The 18969-nt window shown below is 39.7% G+C and overlaps 1 protein-coding gene across 1 annotated transcript in view; it reads left to right on the top strand.

The window, feature by feature from the left end:
• The window catches only part of LOC140728277 (UPF0524 protein C3orf70 homolog), a 45984-nt gene that overhangs the window by 2250 nt on the left and 24765 nt on the right, over positions 1-18969 (top strand). The window lies entirely within an intron of this gene.

Raw genomic sequence — 18969 nt, 5'->3', positions numbered from 1 at the left:
CCTGGAGATTTAATTTAGCCTGAGAATGGGGTGGGGGAGGAATAGTTTATATGAAGCTGGGTTTGCTGCATATTTATGAGTCAAAGTTTTGTTAATGCTGGCAAGAATTTTAACTATGGCACTAGTGAGCCATTTGTTGTCAAATTCTGAAAACAGGGAGCTTAATGAAACTTCAGTGAATCTTTGGCTAGAAGTCTAACAGCCTATACAACAGCCAGATTAGACAGAAGCGAAATGCAGCACATCAGGCAATCAAACTTAAGGCATTGATTTAATTTTAAAATATTATTATGTAGTTACTTTGTTAAATGACTGCAAGTAATTATCTATTGAGCATATGGTGTTTCACATAAATTGATATAGCATACATGCTCAGGAAATCACTTCATTAATGGGATGAACAGAATATCTTTTGCAGGCCTGATTTATTCAACCAAGCATAGGCTTGGTAGTGGAATAAGCATAGTGAAATTTTATTGAATTTTCAACCCCTCCTCAATCACCTTGCAAAGGTAAATGTCACTATGTCAACCTCTGCAGGTTGGTTTATTTCACTCCCAATTCCAGCTAGTTTTGAAAGAGAAGGATCACACAAAAAGCCAAAGGAGAGATATAATAAAGAATGCAATCATCCTTCCTAGTCAACCCATAGAGTCACAGAACAGTCACAGCACAAGAAGAAGCTGTTCAGCCCATCTTACCCAACTCTACAAGAGCAAATCTCTACTGTCACTTAAAGGCACTTTCTGTGGAGCCTTGAAGACTTTTTCTCTTGTAATATTTATTCCCCTTTTTTGTTTTAACACCTGTGATCTCTAATCATTACCCTCTCCACTAAAGCAAAAGCCTTCCACTACATTCTATCCAGAGACTTCATTATTTTATACACTTCTGGTCAAATCTCCTCTGAGAGAAACAGTTCCAGACACCCGAATCTATCATAGAAAATGTAATTCCTCATTCTACAAATGATGCTTGTAAGTCTTTCCTAGACTCTCTCTATCACATCCTTTCTATAATGTGGTGACTAAAATACAACTCCAATTTGCAAGTAGATGAATTTAAATCCTATGCTTATCTTTTTATCCAGTGTTGAAAACTGCACTTCCATTGTTCAAACCAACACATTGTATTTAACTTGCTCAAAATTATTTATGATTGTAATGATTAGTACAAGAGCTTGTATTAGTCACTACCTCTTGGAGTCCTCTTATTTTGTGGTCTTTCAGTTACCTAATGGGAGGAATCATTCTCATGATTCCTTTTCACAGTTCTTTGATTTGAATACCTTGTTGAATCATGAGTTTTAAATGCACACATGAGGTCAGTGGGCCCTTGAATCCATGCTGGCTGCTGTTCAAGCATTCCCATCTGTCTAATCTCTTTAACCAGATTGAGATGAGGAGGTATTTCTTTTCACTGAAGTCTCTGAATTCTCTTCCCTAGAGAGTTGTGAATGCTGAGTCATTGTCTACTCAAGGCTGATGAAGCTCTAGGTATTATTCCCTAAGTGCCCATCAAATTCCCTTTGAATACACTAAAGCTGGGGTTCCCAACCTGGAATCCACAGATCCATCAGTTAATAGTAGGGGTACATGTCATAAAAAAATGTTTGGAACCCCTGCTTTAAATGAAATTAGATATTAACAATTAAAAAGAAAATCACCTACCTTCTCCCTTCTGCAGTCCAAGAATCACATTTGTGATGAGTGTAGTAATGGAGTACAGTGGCAGACACAGTTCAATTAAATTTTATATGCAACTCCCACTACTTTACTCAAAAGGTTCCCCATTGCTCCTCAACTCAAACACTTAAAAACATTTCCTTCTGCATGACAGCCATATCTTTATATCTTTCTTACAACAACATTTCTTTGTGTCGTCTTGTCAATTAATGGCAAATGAGAGGCAGTTTTGATGCACCAATGATTCTCCTGTAGAAAGTGTATCCAGAAGGGCCAAGTAGCCTTATTTTTTTGCATAGGGATAGAGGCCTTCATCCTGAGGTGAACTTGTGTCTGGATTTTGAAGAACATACAGTTGTGAAAAATAGTAGAACGAGGTGGTACTGCCCCTGAAACTAGTTCCACTAAGATCTCGTCTGATTTTTTGGCTTCAAATCCATTTTCTTGTCCAATCTCTCAGTGTTCCCCATAGACCAAACATCTATTTACATCACCCTTGAATAGACTTAATGACTCAGCAATCACAACTCCCCAGGATAGACAGTTGACAACCTTCAGCTGAAAGAAATTTAAGCCTGGTAAAAGGTCACTTGATGGTACTTTGTTAGTGCAGGTGTTGTAAAATTCCCCTTTTCTACCCTAATTACACACTTCATTACATAATGAGATTAGCTAATAATTCACATACATGGGGAGGGGTTGCAAAGTTGGAATATTTTCAAATGTGTGGTTATAAAGTAATGAAATTATTTATAAAATGAAAATGAGAAATTTTATATTCTGTCAAATGGAAAGCTGACTGGTTTTCAAATTAAAAATTCATAAACCAAACATCAGCTTTAGAGAGAAGAGGATATTCAGTCCTTTGTGTCCTTACTGACTCTTCAAAGGAGCCAGCCGAGTCTCCTGCCCTTTCCCTGAAGCTCTGCAACATTTTCCATTTCAAAGTTTTCCATTTCACCATTTTAAAGTGAAACACTTGGACTGGTATGTGGATAGAAAAGGTTTTGAGGGATATGGTCCAAATACAAGACTAGGTTAAACAGGCATCTTGATCTGCATGGGTGGGTTTCTGTGCTGTACAACTATGAATATCCATCAATTTAAAATTATTTTGGAATCTGTGTCACTATTGTGTAGGAAGTGTGTTCTGCCTCATAAGCAAAACTTCACTTATCCATCTTTTGTTCTTTGGTCATTACATTAAATTTGTCTTTTCTATTCATCCACTCACCTGTTAGTGGAAACATTTATTTTCCATTTAAACCCTTCAATAGTTTTAAAGGAAATACCATCATTCTTTGAATCTAATGAGCAGAAACAGATATTAATCTCCAGATGAGACCCAAGTGACTTAAACTGGTTCAGTAGAAGTTCTTTGCACCAATACTCAATGCCAATCAATAAAGCCAAACATTCCAAAAGCTTTATTAACTTATCATATCAAATGATTTGTGTGTATGTATATGTATGTCTGTGCGTATGTATGTACACACACACACATTCTCTCTCTCTTTTCCCTCTCTCTCTCTCTTCCCCCCCCCCATCTCTCTCTCTCTCTCTCTCCCTCTCCCTCTCCCTCTCCCTCTCCTTCAGTTACTGCGTGCAGCGTCCATTATTAAGGACCTCCAGCACCCAGGGCATGCCCTTTTCTCACCGTTACCATCAGGTAGGAGATATAGAAAACTGAAGGCACACACTCAGCGATTCAGGAACAGCTTTCTCCCCTCTGCCATCCCATTCCTAAATGGACTTTGAAGCTTTGGACACTACCTCACTTTTTTTAATATAGAGTATTTCTGTTTTTGCACATTTTTAAATAACCTGTTCAATATACGTAATTGATTCACTTGTTTATTATTATGTTTTTTACTTATTATCATTTTTTCTCTCTCTCTGCTGGATATGTATTGCATTGAACTGCTGCTGCTAAATTAAAAAATTTCACATCACATGCCGGTGATAATAAATCTGATTTTGATTTAGTTTACGTTTACTCCCAAAACATGTCTCCACACTCTTATGTATTAGATTTCATTCTCTATGTGTCAGGCCACATCACCAATCTGTCCATATCCCTGAGAAATGACTTTCACTGTTTAGTCATAGACATACTGCATGGAAATAGACCTTTTGAACTACCGCTAATTGGTCCATGCCAACCAAGCTAGTCCCATTTGTCTGAATTTGGCCCGTACCTCTCTAACCCTTTCCTGTCCATGTACTTTGGCAGCTTGCTTCCTATACACATCACCCTCCACACAAAGACGTTAGCCCTGTAATCCCAGTCGTTAAAGTCTATTGTATATCATTTTTCCTGTAAATGCTGCAAGAAAATGAATCCCAAAGTAGTATACATGTACTTTGATAATAAATTTATTTGGACATTGAGCTTTGAATTTAAAACCATGCCTTCTAGTTTCTGATTGCCTGTCACTGAGGAAAAGATTGTGTGAATTCACCATACCTTGGCCCGTCATGATTTAATGCACCTCAATAAGGTCATGCCTCTCCGACAGCATGGAGGTGTGTAAAATCATGGGCTATGCTCCAAGGAAAAATGGAGGGCGACGTAGGAGGGAAGGGTTAGTATGAATCTTAGAACAGGTTAAGAGGTTGGCACAACTTGGTGAGCCAAAGGGCCTGTACTGTGCTGTAATGTTCTATGTTCTATAAGTGAAGTCCTAGCCTACCCAACCTTTCCCTATAACTCAAACCCTTGAGTCCTGGCAACCTTCTCATAACATTTTCTAATCACATATCCTGTGCAATCTCTGATACTGTTCTCTTTTATATCCAAATCCCAGTCATTACCATCCCTTGAAAGTCAGATAGACTTCCATACAATCTGATAAGCTATCTTTTCATCTCTGAGCACTCTCCTCTGTGTCTCAGCTTCATTAATAGCCAAGCCACTGGTGTTCACTTAATACCATCAGCTTCAGTATGACTGACATTTACTATCTGGAACTTAATTATTGCTAGTATTGACAAAAGATGAGTTCTCTAAATCTATGCTTTTGTACGGTGGAGAATACCCACTGTAATCAAATGTCCCTCTTGAATTTTGTTAGCAAACAGCTTGCAGCAGAGGCACAGCCAATAAAATATACTAATAAATGGATTAATTTTTTAATAAAGTAGATTAAATATAGAAAACAACATATGCTGATTATCCAAAATAAAGATAGGAAAGGCTGAAAATATACAATACCTCTGTCAGCATCCAAGTACAAAAGGACAGGTTAAGGTTTTGGAATAGGAACTTTATCTTGACTCCTATCCAAAATGTCCATGCTGACCCAGGTATCGTCTTAAAACTAGTCCCATTTGCCCATGTTTTTCTTATATCCCTCTAAACCTTCCCTTTTCATGTACTTATCCACGTGTCTTTTAATTGTTTTATTATACCATGCTCAACTACATTCTCTGACAGCTCATTCCATATGCACACCACCCTCTGTTTGCATGAAGTTGCCCCTCAGGTCCCTTTTAAAACTCCCCCCCCCTCAGCATAGCCTATCCCTCCTGCTTCTGGTTCCCTTTCCCTGGGGGAGAAAAGACTGCGTGCATTTGCCCCTCATAATTTTATACTCTTCTGTTAGGTCACCCTTAAACTCCTAACCTGCTGAACCTCCCAGTATAACCTAGACCCTGTAGCTCTGTAACTTTCTTGTAAATCTACAGTACTGTGCAAATGCCTTAGGCACATGTATATAGGTAGGGTCGCTAAGACCTTTGCACAGTACCGTTGTAATTCTATATATTGCACTGTACTGCTGCACAAAAAAAAACAACTTTCATGACGTATGTGATAAACTTGATTCTAATATAGGTCTCTATTATGGACTGAGGGTGGGAAGCAGGCAGGAAGAGGAGAATCATGGTTGGAAAAGGGGAAGGGAGAGGGAAGTACCAGAGAGACATTCTGTGATGATCAATAACCAATTGTGTAGAATCAAATGACCTTGCCTGGTGCCTCAGGGCTGGGTGTGTCACCTCTACCACCACCTGCCCCTGGTACTCCTCTGCCACCTGTCCCACACACCAGGCATGGCACTTGACCCTCACCATTCCCAGCATCCTTTGCTCTCAACAGATGTGCAGACTCTCTCTCCATTCCACATTGACAAACACAGTACTGTGCAAAAGTATTAGGCACCCTTAGTCTTTTGCACAGTACTGTAAGACCCTCTATCTCCTCCACCCACCGATAATTGTTCTTTCAACTATTCAAGCCTAAAACTCTGGAATTCTCTGTCTAATCCTCTTCATCTCTCCCTCTACCTTTAACATGTCTTTTTTTAAACCCATCCTACTCACCGAGTTTATTAGATAACACTGTACAACAATCATCATTTCAGATTTTCACTATTTATGATGACGATAAACCAGGTGGGAAAAAGTAATAACTTTGTTATTGAGAATAATCTAATCCTAAGTAAATAACATGACATGTATTCGATTTATACGGATGAGAAAAAAAAACTGCTGGATTATTCATTCATCAGTTACCATGAAAACAGTAGAGCAAGTGAAGATGAAACTTCCAAAATTTGAAGTGATTGACCTCTGGGAATGTAAAATTCAAAAACGTAAGTATCAAGAGAATTAGTAGGCTCTATGATGCCTGGAGTCTGCTTTGCAAGATAAGGACTGAACCTTTATATCAAATAAGAAAAAAAGTATGGAGGGAATCTTTGGGAATTAATGGAGATGCTTTGATACAAAAGTCTTATTATCTTGTAGAAAACAGAATTAAACTTACCATCACTGACTTTTATGGGGATTTCTTTTCTCAGAAATTTGAATATTTGTTAAAATGTGAATATCAAATACTTTCAGATCATGTATCACATCATGTATTTGCAAGACTTAATGGGCTTAGTTAGGGTAGTTGAGATGTAAATTTATTGGTCATTTGCACATGGCAGTAACTAGTAAAATTCCACAATCTTCACTATCGATTCAGCCACACTACATTTACTATGAGTAAATAATATGCACTTGTAATAACATAAAAACATGGAAATAGGAGTAGACAAGTCAGGCTCTCTGAATCTGCTTTACTATTCCGGAAGGTTATGCTCACTAATGTAACTTAAGTCCACATTTGTGTGTTATTTCCATATCTTTGAAAGTCACTAAAAATTTTTATTGTTCAAATCCGATTATTCTTAATGATCAAGTATTTGCACACTTCTAGTTTAGAGAACTCAAAAAACTTGCAACCCTCTAAGTAAACAAATTAATTGTGATTCCAGTCAGAATGGCAAATATCTTAGCAAGCATTGAACATAGCAACAGGCCCTCTGCCTTCAGCATCCCAGAGAAAACAACCTAAGGTTGTCCAACCACTCCTTAAAGTTAATACTCTCTTTCCAGGCAAGATCCTGTGAACCTTCCTTTGTATCTCTCCAAAGCCACCACATCAGTTCCTGCAACAAACCTGCACACAGAACTGTCCTGAGACTGGACCCTATGACCTTCAAATTCTCCAGGTTAATCCTCGACATCTTCTTATATTGGCATAGAATCATACAGTCATATTGCAAGGTAATAGGCCATTCAGCCCACCACAACCATGCTACTTTCACCAGTTTACTTGTGCTTCAGTGCCTAAGTGATTCAAATGCTCATTTTTGACTACTTAAATGCCCTCTCCAGAAGTGCATTCCAGTAATCACCACTCCGAGTGAAAGAAAATTTCATGCAAATCCCCCTAAATCTCTTCCCCCTTATCCTAAATCAGTGTCCTCTAGTTTGATTCACTTCTTTATTAATCTCTTAAATGTTTGAATGAGATTGCCAAAATCTGAATATAGGATATTACTACTTAAACTTTTCCAATACAATAATTTCCTCATCCAGGAAATCAATTTATGAATCTATTATGTATTATCTTGGGCCTCTCTAGGTAAAGAAAAGATTATTCCCCTCCCCCCTTTGAGATATAATGTCCTAAATTTCACTTCAAGTATCTCTTCATATAACCGTTCTACAATTACAGCAAGGTCGTTACTTAGGGACTTCCTAATATTTCATACTATTCATGTTTTAAGAATTAAGTATCTCTGGGAGGATGAAGTGCAGCTATCTACTCTTGATTTTTAATGCTAATATCACTGTATAACATTCCATAACCTGGGGGTCACAATTGATTTAAAAATTAGTCAGACTAACTGCATACTGTAGATATTGTGATGGGCACATTATCTCCTGAGTCTCCATGGGCTGTCAACCATTTAAGATTTTCCTACAGAGCAAAAAAAAGCACTGAACATTAGAAGAACTCAATGTGTCAAGCAGCTCCTGTAGAGGCAGAATGTGTATATCAACATTTTCGGTCAAGACCTTGCAATAGGATTAAAAAGAGAGACAAACGATAGTCAGTGGAAAGCCATGGGAGTGAGGGGGTGGGACAGGGTGATAGGTGGAACCAGATGTTTCCTTTAGTTTTCTTTGTTGTGTTCTGATTGTTCTGGGAAGAGGATAAAAGAAGGAACGTAGGGCATAGTCCTGACGAAGGGTCTCGGCCCGAAACGTTGACAGCGCTTCTCCCGATAGATGCTGCCTGGCCTGCTGTGTTCCACCAGCATTTTGTGTGTGTTGTTATAGGGCATAGAACATAGCAGCACTGTACAGGCTCTTCAGCCCTCAATGTTGTGCCAACCTTTTAGCCTACTCTAAAATCAATCTGACCCTTTCCTTCTGCAGATCCCTCTAATTTTCTATTATCCATGTGCCTATCTAAGAGTTTCTTAAATGTCCTCAATGTATCTGCCTTTACCACCACCCCTGGCAGGGCTTCCCATGCACCCACCACACTGTGTAAAAAAACATCTCTGATAATCCCCCCCTCCATGTACTTTCCTCCAATCACCTTAAAATTATGCCCCTTATACTAGCCACTTCCACCCTGGGAAAATGTCTCTGGCTATCCATTCGATCTATGCCTTTTATCGTCTTGTACATCTCTGTCCAGTCACCTCTCATCTTCCTATGCTCTATGCAACAAGTCAAACGCAGACCCGGGGGTTTGACTGCCTGTGTTATAAATATTATCGTTATTTGTTAACATTTATACTACATTGAGTTTGGACAACTCTTGTATGAATCCTAGGTTGAGGATGTTGTTGCTACTTGTTTGTGTCATTGCATTGGCAAGTTTAGACTTCTAAGTTCTAACATACAACTGATCCTAACGTTTAGGGATGTTCCCGTTACATGGGCCTTGAATACTAATGAGAGTCTAATCACAATAGAAGCAAAATGTGAAATGAATATGATTTGATCACAGATCTTGTGATTGAACCTCTGCATTATATCTAATAATATAATGCAGTCTATTATCCACCTTGCCAGAAGCCAAGAGCAAGATATTGGGCAGCAGGAATCTGATTTGTGGTTGAGCTATGGAGACCATTTCATCAGGAGGAGTGAGAGAGAGAGAGAGAGATTCCATTCACCACTCCAAATATTCACTTCCTCCACCATGGCAGCCACAATATTTACAGTTTACAAAATCCTAGATTATCCTGTCAGTGCCTTCCAAACCTGCAAACTGCATTACCAAGGACAAGGGTATAAAAAAGAGTGGAGCATCACCACCTGCAAGTTCCCTTCCAAGTCGCACACCATCTTGGAAATATAATGCTGGTCCTTCATTGTTCCTGGATCTAACTCCTGGAACTTCCTGTGGGAAAAAGAATAAGGTGGATGATCTTGTCGTACAGCTACAGATTGGCAGGTATGATATTGTGGCCATCACTGAGACGTGGCTAAAGGATACATGTCTCTGGGAGCTGGACGTCCAAGGATACACGGTGTATCGGAAGGATGGGCCGGTAGGCAGAGGGGGTGGCGTAGTTTATTGGTAAGAAATGATATTAAATCATTAGAAAGAGGTGACATAGGATTGGAAGGTGCAGAATCTTTATCGGTTGAGCTAAGAAATCGCAGGGGTAAAAGGATCCTGATGGCAATTATATACAGGCCTCATAACAGCTGCAGTGATGTGGACTACAAATTACAACAGGAAATAAAAAAAGGCTTGCCAGAAGGGCACTGTTATGATAATTGTGAGGAATTTTAACATGCGAGTAGATTGGGAAAATTAGGTCGGCACTGGATCTCAAGAGAGAGAATTTGTAGAATGTCTACGAGATAGCTTTTCAGAACAGCTTGTTGTTGAGCCCACTAGGGGATAGGCTGTACTGGATTGGGTTTTGTGTAATGAACCAGAGGTGATCAGAGAGATTGAGGTGAAGGAACCCTTAGGAGACAGTGATCATAACATAATTGAGTTCACTGTGAAATTTGAGAAAGAGAAGCCGAAATCTGATGTGTCGGTATTTCAGTGGAGTAAAGGAAATTACAGTGGCATGAGAGAGGAACTGGCCAAGGTTGACTGGAAAGGGACATTAGCAGGAAGGACGGCAGAGCAGCAGTGGCTGGAGTTTATGTGAGAAGTGAGGAAGGTGCAAGATAGATATATTCCAAAAAAGAAGAAATTTTCGAATGGAAAACAGGTGCAACCGTGGCTGACAAGAGAAGTCAAAGCCAAAGTTAAAGCAAAGCAGAGGGCATACAAGGAAGCAAAAATTAGTGGGAAGACAGAGGATTGGGAAGTTTTTAAAAGCTTACAAAAGGAAACTAAGAAAGTCATTAAGAGGGAAAAGATGAACTATGAAAGGAAGCTAGCAAGTAATATTAAAGAGGATACTAAAAGCTTTTTCAAGTATATTAAGAGTAAAAGGTGAGAGTAGATGTACGACTGATAGAAAATGATGCTGGAGAAATTGTAATGGGAGATAAGGAGGTGATGGAGGAACTGAACGAGTATTTTGCATCAGTCTTCACTGAGGAAGACATCAGCAGTATACCGGACACTCAAGGGTGGCAGGGAAGAAAAGTGTGCACAGTCGCAAATATGACAGAGAAAGTAGTCAGGAAGCTGAATAGTTTAAGGGTAGATAAATCTCCCAGACCAGATGGAATGCACCCTCGTGTTCTGAAGGAAGTAGCTGTGGAGATTGCGGAGGCATTAGCAATGATCTTTCAAAAGTCAATAGATTCTGGCATGGCTCCAGAGGACTGGAAGATTGCAAATGTCACTCTGCTATTTAAGAAGGGGGCAAGGAAGCAAAAAGGAAATTATAGACCTGTTAGCTTGACATCGGTCGTTGGGAAGTTGTTGGAGTCGGTTGTCAAGGATGACGTTATGGAGTACCTGGAGGCATATGACAAGATAGGCAGAACTCAGCATGGTTTCCTTAAAGGAAAATCCTGCCTGACAAACCTAGTGCAATTTTTTGAGGAAATTACAAGTAGGCTAGACAAGGGAGATGCAGTGGATGTTGTGTATTTGGATTTTCAGAAGGCCTTTGACAAGGTGCCGCACATGAGGCTGCTAAACAAGATAAGAGCCCATGGAATTACAGGAAAGTTACATACGTGGATAGAGCGTTGGTTGATTGGCAGGAAACAGAGAGTGGGAATAAAGGGATCCCATTCTGGTTGGCTGTCGGTTACCAGTAATGTTCCACAGGGGCCCGTGTTGGGACTGCTACTTTTTACGTTGTATATCAACAATTTGGATTATGGAATAGATGGCTCTGTGGCTAAGTTTGCTGATAAAACAGAGTCTGCAGAGAGACTTGGATAGATTGGGAGAATGGGCAAATAAGTGGCAAATGAAATACAATGCTGGAAAGTGTACGGTCATGCACTTTGGTAGAAGAAATAAACGGGCAGACTATTATTTAAATGGGGAGAGAATTCAAAGTTCTGAGATGCAATGGGACTTGGAAGTCCTCGTACAGGATACCCTTAAGGTTAACCTCCAGGTTGAGTCGGTGGTGAAGAAGGTGAATGCAATGTTGGCATTCATTTCTAGAGGAATATAGGAGTAGGGATGTGATGTTGAGGCTCTATAAGGCACTGATAAGACCTCACTTGGAATACTGTGTGCAGTTTTGGGCTCCTTATTTAAGAAAGGATTTGCTGACATTGGAGAGATTTCAGAGAAGATTCACTAGAATGATTCTGGGAATGAGAGGGTTAACATATGAGGAACGTTTGACTGCTCTTGGACTGTACTCCTTGGAATTTAGAAGAGTGAGGGGGGGCCTCATAGAAACATTTCAAATGTTGAAAGGCATGGACAGAGTGGATATGGCAAAGTTGTTTCCCATGGTGGGAGAGTCTAGTACGAGAGAACATGACTTGAGGATTGCAGGGCGCCCATTCAGAACAGAGATGCGAAGTAATTTTTTAGCCGGAGGGTGGTGAATCTGTGGAATTTTTTGCCATAGGCGGCAGTGGAGGTTAAGTTATTGGGTGTATTTAAGGCAGAGATTGATAGGTATCTGAGTAGCCAGGGTTATGCTGAGAAGGCGAGGGAGTGGGACTAAATGGGATAATGGATCAGCTCATGATAAAATGGTGGAGCAGACTCGATGGGTAAAATGGCTGAGTTCTGCTCCTTATGATCTTATGGTCTAAAACTTTCATCAAAAGGACTGCAAGGTAGCTTATCATCGTCTTCTCAAGGGCATGTAGGGTTCAGCAATAAGTACTGGCTTTGCCCACAATTCTCATATCAATGAAATGAATGCATATCAAAAAAGAAGATAGGCCAGTAAATTCTTGAACTATTGAGGTTCAAGCTCCTAAACAACATGAGAAAATAACTGAAATAAACTCAAATTCCTCATGCGCCTTCTAGCTTTTGATTCTCTCTCTTCCTGCTAGATTGTCCTCGAGGAAAAGACATACTGGTATCCCAGTGCATGCCTCAGAAGAAAATTGCTGTCAATAACAGTGTCTTACTTGGCTGCTCAAAATATTACCTTATAATTCAAGTCTACAGGAAGCTGATTGGTTTAGTGCAGATAGGTAATCCACCTCTTTAAGCAAACAATTTCTGTCAAGCAGGCAGGGATGAAATTCCCTCCATTGCATGTTATTTTCTCTGCCTTCTGTAATGGTAATTATCATCTAAAATTTCCCTTTAATGATTAAAATATCTTAGTATTTTAAAGTAAGTACTTTGCAGGAGCACACATTTGCTGAAGGATATTATTTATTAATTCCTGACCAAATTCATCTTTTTCTCTGCAGCAGTTGAATGATAGAATGAAAATGTCAGTATGGGCATTAGAGAAAATAATAAAACGTTATTTGATATGTCAAAGCACAAGATATCAATTGCAGTCAAGAATAAATCTGCAGAGGCCAACTACCTCTTTAAAACAGCTGACAGCAAAAAATACAGCTTGTAATAGTTGTTTTTGCTAAGTCCTCATTGACGGAAGAGTAACTAAAGGAAAATGCTCTAATAAATTGCATCAGATATTTTGCTCAATATTTGCTCAATACACAGTGCACCTAGTAGAGAAAAGCACTTCAGTTCCACAAGAGCTCTGTCTGCAATAGAAGAATGCACAATCAATAATAGGGATAGTCAGTGCAGTTAGAGATCAGATTTAAATAGGAACAAATGAACTATTTTCCCTTTTGAGTTTTGTTTGGGATATGGTTGTGTTTCACTGCAGACATGTCACTTGATCTATTATATGGTTGCTTTTGAATCCAGCGTGAACTGGGCGGCCAGTATCTTATCAGAAGTATGCTGGTGTCAATTCTGGAACAAGTGTGAATAGAGGTAGCCTGCTAATTCAAACAATGGAAAGTTTCTTTGTCAAGGAAAATCTATTTCAACATACATGAAACAGTGCAAGCATGGGCATGTGTTGTACATTGAGATGAAAAGGAGAGATGAACCATTAGTGACATTGAACCAGATGAGGAAAAATTGAGAGCAACTGCAGAGCTGAGAAATGGCTGATGGCTTCCCATAGGTGTTCTTGTAATGAGTTTTGGAATGATTTGTTTTCCACTACTTCTCTCAAACACAGTCATTAGGAGCGCTGTGGTAAACCTTTTTGGACTCATGTATAATCTGTGATATTATATACTCTCTAGGATGAGCAACCAAGTGAAACATGATTTCTTACACAGAGCAGTGTGTGGATTTAACTGCTGAATCATGAGGGCTGTTTTTACTCAATGTTTCCATTAGCCAAAAAGTCCCTTTATGATATTTCATGGTGGGGATGAAGTGAGACTAATCAGAATGGTTATCAGAGTTAGTCTTGCTTGCCTTTTGTGTGATCACAGCAAACTCATGTAGCCAAACAGGATGAGGTTAGTGAGATGAATGAAAGCAGGCATTGGATGTCTGAATTAGCTGAAACTGGGTGATTTGGTGTAGAGTTCATTTTGCTGAACCTTTCCATATATCAGTATACTTTGAAGATACAATTTGGCATGGACTGGATGGGCCAAATGGCCTGCTTCTGTGCTCTAGTTCTCTATGAGTGACTCTATAAGAGATTATTACTGGAAGCTGACACAGGTACTGAAGAGAAGGTGCTTGATGTCTGAAGGAAAATTGGGGTAGATAGTCCCGAGGGCATGACGAGCTGTCTTCCTGCCCTTTGTAGGAAGCCAGTGCAGGATTTGTAGGGGATAATTAAAATGTCCTTAGCCACGGGTAAGGAGCTGGGTGACTGGATGGTAGCTAAAGTTGTTCCATTGGTTAAGAAAGGCTATAAGAATAAGTCAGGAGATTATAGGCCAGTGAGACTGATGTCCATTGTAAGTAAATTACTGGAGGATATTATAAGGGGCAGAATATATATGTGTATTTGTATAGACATGGCCTGATTAGGGACAGTCAACGTAGTTTGGTGTGGTAAATTGGGTCTAATCAATCTTACAGATTTTTGAGGAGGTTATCAAAAAGGTTGATGCGGGTGGATGTTACCTACATGGACATTTGTAGAAACATAGAAAACCTACAGCACAATACAGGCCCTTCAGCCTACAAAGTTTTGCGGAACATGTCCCTACCTTAGAAATTACTAGGATTACCCATAGCCCTCTATATTTCTAAGCTCCATGTACCTATCCAAAAGTCTCTTAAAAGACCCCATCGTATCCGCTTCCACCATCGTTGCCAGCAGCCCATCCACACACTCACCACTCTCTGTGTAAAAAACTTACCCCTGACATCTCCTCTGTACCTAATCCCAAGCACCTTAAACCTGTGTCCTCTTGTGGCAACTATTTCAGCCCTGGGAAAAAGCCTCTGACTATCCACACGATCAATGCCTCTTATCATCTTATACACCTCTATCAGGTCACCCCTCATCCTCCATTGCTCCAAGGAGAAAAGGCCGAGTTCACTCAACCTATTCTCATAAGACATGCTCCCCAATCCAGGCAACATCCTTGTAAATCTCCTCTGCACCCTTTCTGTGTTTTCCACATCCTTCCTGTAGTGAGGCGACCAGAACTGAGCACAGTACACCAAGTGGAGTCTGACCAGGGTCCTATATAGCTGCAACATTACCTCTCGGCTCCTAAATTCAATTCCACGATTGATGAAGGCCAACACACTGTATGCCTTAACCAAAGAGTCAACCTGCGCAGCTGCTTTGTGTGTCCTATGGACTTGGACCCCAAGATCCCTCTGATCCTCCACACTGCCTGGAATCTTACCATTAATACTATATTCTGCCATCATATTTGACCTACCAGAATGAACTACTTCACACTTACCTGGGTTGAACTCTGTCTGCCACTTCTCAGCCCAGTTTTGCATCCTATCAACGTCCCGCTGTAACCTCTGACAGCCCTCCACACTAACCACGACACCTCCAACCTGTATCATCAGCAAACTTACTATCCCATCCCTCCACTTCCTCATCCAGGTCATTTATAAAAATCATGAAGAGTAGGGGTCCCTGAGGCACTCCACTGGTCACCGGCCTTTGACAAAATCCTGCTCGTGAGGCTGGTCCAAATTGTTCAGTTACTTGGCATTCAGGATGGAACAGTCAATTGGATTCATCATTGGCTGATTAGAGGCCTGAGACTAGTGGAGTGCTGCAGGGATCGGTGCTGAATCCCTTGTTGTTTGTCATCTGTATTCATGATTTAGATGATAATGTGGTAAACTGGATCAGCAGATTTGCAGATGACACAAGGAATAGGGGTGTAGTAGACAGTGAGGAGTGGTGTCAAAGCTTGCAAAGTGCTCTAGACCAACTGGGAAAATGGGCTGAAAATGGCAGATGGAATTTGATGTAAACAAGTGTGAGGTGTTGTACATTGGGAGGACAAAATCTGGTAAAATTTACATAGTAAACAGTGCGGCTCTGAGATATGTTGTAGAAGAGAGGGTCCTGGGAATACAGGTCCACAATTCTTGAAAGTGGGAGATATGGTCATAAAGAGAGCTTTTGGCTCATTGGCATTTATAAATCAGGGCACTGAGTACAGATTTTGGATGTTATGTTGAAGTGGTATAAGATGTTAGTGAGGCAAAATTTGAAGTATTACATGTAGTTCTAGTTACCTACCTAAGTTTGAAAGAGTGCAGAGAACATTTACACAGATTGAGGACCTGGTTTACAGGGATAGGTTGAATAGGTTAGGACTTTATTCCCTGGAGTACAGGAGAATGAGGGGAGATCCTATAGAGGTATACAAATTTATGAGGATGAATGCATACAGGCTTTTTCCCCTCAGGTTGGGTGAGACTAGAACTAGAGGTCACAGGTTTAGGGTGAAAGGTGAAATAATTAAGAGGAATCTGAATGGAACTTCTTCACTCAGAGAGTGATGTGAGTGTGAAACAAAATGTCAGTGGAAGTGGTAGACATGGGTTCATTTGTAACATTGAAGTGAAGTTTCAATAGGTACATGGATGAGAGATGGATGGTGGGCTAGATGGGACAAGACAGAAAACCAGAATGACAGGGACTAGATGGGCTAAAGGGCCTGTTTCTGTGTTGTAGTGCTTTATAACTCTGTACATCAATGACTTAGAAAGAGGAGAGTTCTTAAAACTCCTACCATCAGATCGAGTTAGACAGAGATTTAAAGAATACAAATTCACTTTTGCGAGAGTGTCAGCTCTGGCCATTTTCCTGAGGACAATACATTATTTGATCCAAAGTCTACTAGGCAATATAGCCTGCCATGATGATACATTAGCATCTGGGAAAAATAGAGCAGGTAAATGAGGGAGAACTGGAAAATGTTCTCCAGCAACTCTGTCATGTAGGAGGAATAAGGACATGTTTGTTGGCTCAGAGACTGACCTTGGTTATATGACAGATTACTGAAGAATTCCACCCAATGTAGGACCATCAAGCCATCCTCGATGCTTACGAGTTCAAACAATCTGACAAAGCTGAAGATCTGCTTGTAACTCCTCAATTGCAATGGACTTTTCCCATATTTAAGCAAAGAGCTAGCATCTGAATATTTGCTAAATCATGTGATAGACTGGAAGTTGATAGAGAAACAAGAAGCATCTAAGAGTAAAAGCAGCTGTGATTAAATTCACAGCTTCTTGTTCATTGTGATCCAGAGTCCATATTACTGTCCTGTTATGCCTTATGACATGGTGTCATACTGTTCCACAAAATGGAAATAGACAAACTTTTTTTTCCCAGGAGGTTTTTTTCATAAAGTTGCTGAAACAAATGGAAAATGAGGCAATGAACAACTCAGTTTATCCCCTCAACAACAGAAACCAAATGTTAGATTTTAATGATGAGAAAAATGATCTTGACATAAAAGCAGGAATGAAGGAACTAATCTGAGGTCAGTGCATATCACTGCAGAAAGAAACAGTGCTAACATTTTCAGTTACACACACACAATACTGGAGAAACTCGGCAGGCCAGGCAGCATCTATGGCAAAAAGGACAGTTGATGTTTTGGGCCGAAATGTCGACTGTACTTTCCATAAGTTCTGCCTGGCCTGCTGAGTTCCTCCAGCATTTAGTGTGTGTTGCTTGGATTTCCAGCAACTGCAGATTTTCTCATGTTTAACAATTTAAGTTGTTTACTTTCTTCATAATCCTATTTGGACATTCTCTAAGGCCGTGTTTGATCATGGAAATTTTCCTTTAAGCCCTTCTTTCTGTATACTGGTACATTTGAGAGTCATTCAAACAACTGCAACGTTTTAGCAATAATTTTTAATCAGTGTGATATAATTGTTTAATACCACCTTGCACCATAACCATACTGCAAATATAAATTATTTAAAGCAAGTTACTTAGCTTAAAATAGATGCAACTCTGTGATAAACAGAAGTCAAAACTAACAATTTAGTTCTCAGTCTCAGCCAGACATTGCCACCCAGGGATTTATCAGAACCAACAAATTAACTGAATAATTCTATTTATCATCAACCAACCTTACAAAATTACTCATGTTCTTTTTAATTGTACAAGTATGTTCACTCTTCAAGGCTAGCATATGTTTGCCTTGAATTAATCTCAGAAATAGCATCAGTTTCTGGAAAGCAGTGACTTTTTCAAATTTTATGGATGCTCAGAGAAAAGGCAATTTAACAGTACTACTAATAGATGTGGAGGATCAGAATAATACCAAATACCAGAACCTTTCAATTATGTCTGCAGTGAGATGCTGAAGATGTTCTATAGGTCAGTTGTTGAGAGCGCCCTCTTCTTTGTGGTGGCGTGTTGGGGAGGAAGCATTAAGAAGAAGGACGCCTCACGTCTTAATAAGCTGATAAGGAAGGCGGGCTCTGTCGTGGGCAAAGTACTGGAGAGTTTAACATCGGTAGCTGAGCGAAGGGCGCTGAGTAGGCTACGGTCAATTATGGAAAACCCTGAACATCCTCTACATAGCACCATCCAGAGACAGAGAAGCAGTTTCAGCGACAGGTTACTGTCGATGCAATGCTCCTCAGACAGGATGAAGAGGTCAATACTCCCCAATGCCATTAGGCTTTACAATTCAACTGCCAGGACTTAAGAACTTTTTTTAAAGCTATTACTAATGCTTTTTGAGTTAGTGATTTAGATGCATATCATATTATTACTGAGTTAAGTATTGTATGTAATGAGTTTTTGCTACAACAAGTGTATGGGACATTGGAAAAAATGTTGAATTTCCCCATGGGGATGAATAAAGTATCTATCTATCTATCTATCTATCTATCTATCTATTTCAGAAGGTCATGTTCCAATCTCCAAAAGCAAACTTTCACAGATGCTGAAAATCAGAAATAAAATAAAATTTATTAAAAATACTCAGCAGATCAGGCAGGATCTGTGGAGAAAGAAATAGATTTAAAAGTTTTGATCAGAACTGGTGAGAGATCATTCACATAAAATGTTAATAATAATCTTGTGCAGTAACTGCAGTCTTTGTTTCTCTTGATTAAGAA

This window comes from Hemitrygon akajei, chromosome 5 (assembly GCF_048418815.1).
Source record: "Hemitrygon akajei chromosome 5, sHemAka1.3, whole genome shotgun sequence".
NCBI classification, from domain to species: Eukaryota; Metazoa; Chordata; class Chondrichthyes; order Myliobatiformes; family Dasyatidae; genus Hemitrygon; species Hemitrygon akajei.
The sequence above is the reverse complement of the archived record's forward strand: the minus strand, read 5'-3'. Positions and strand labels throughout refer to the sequence as shown.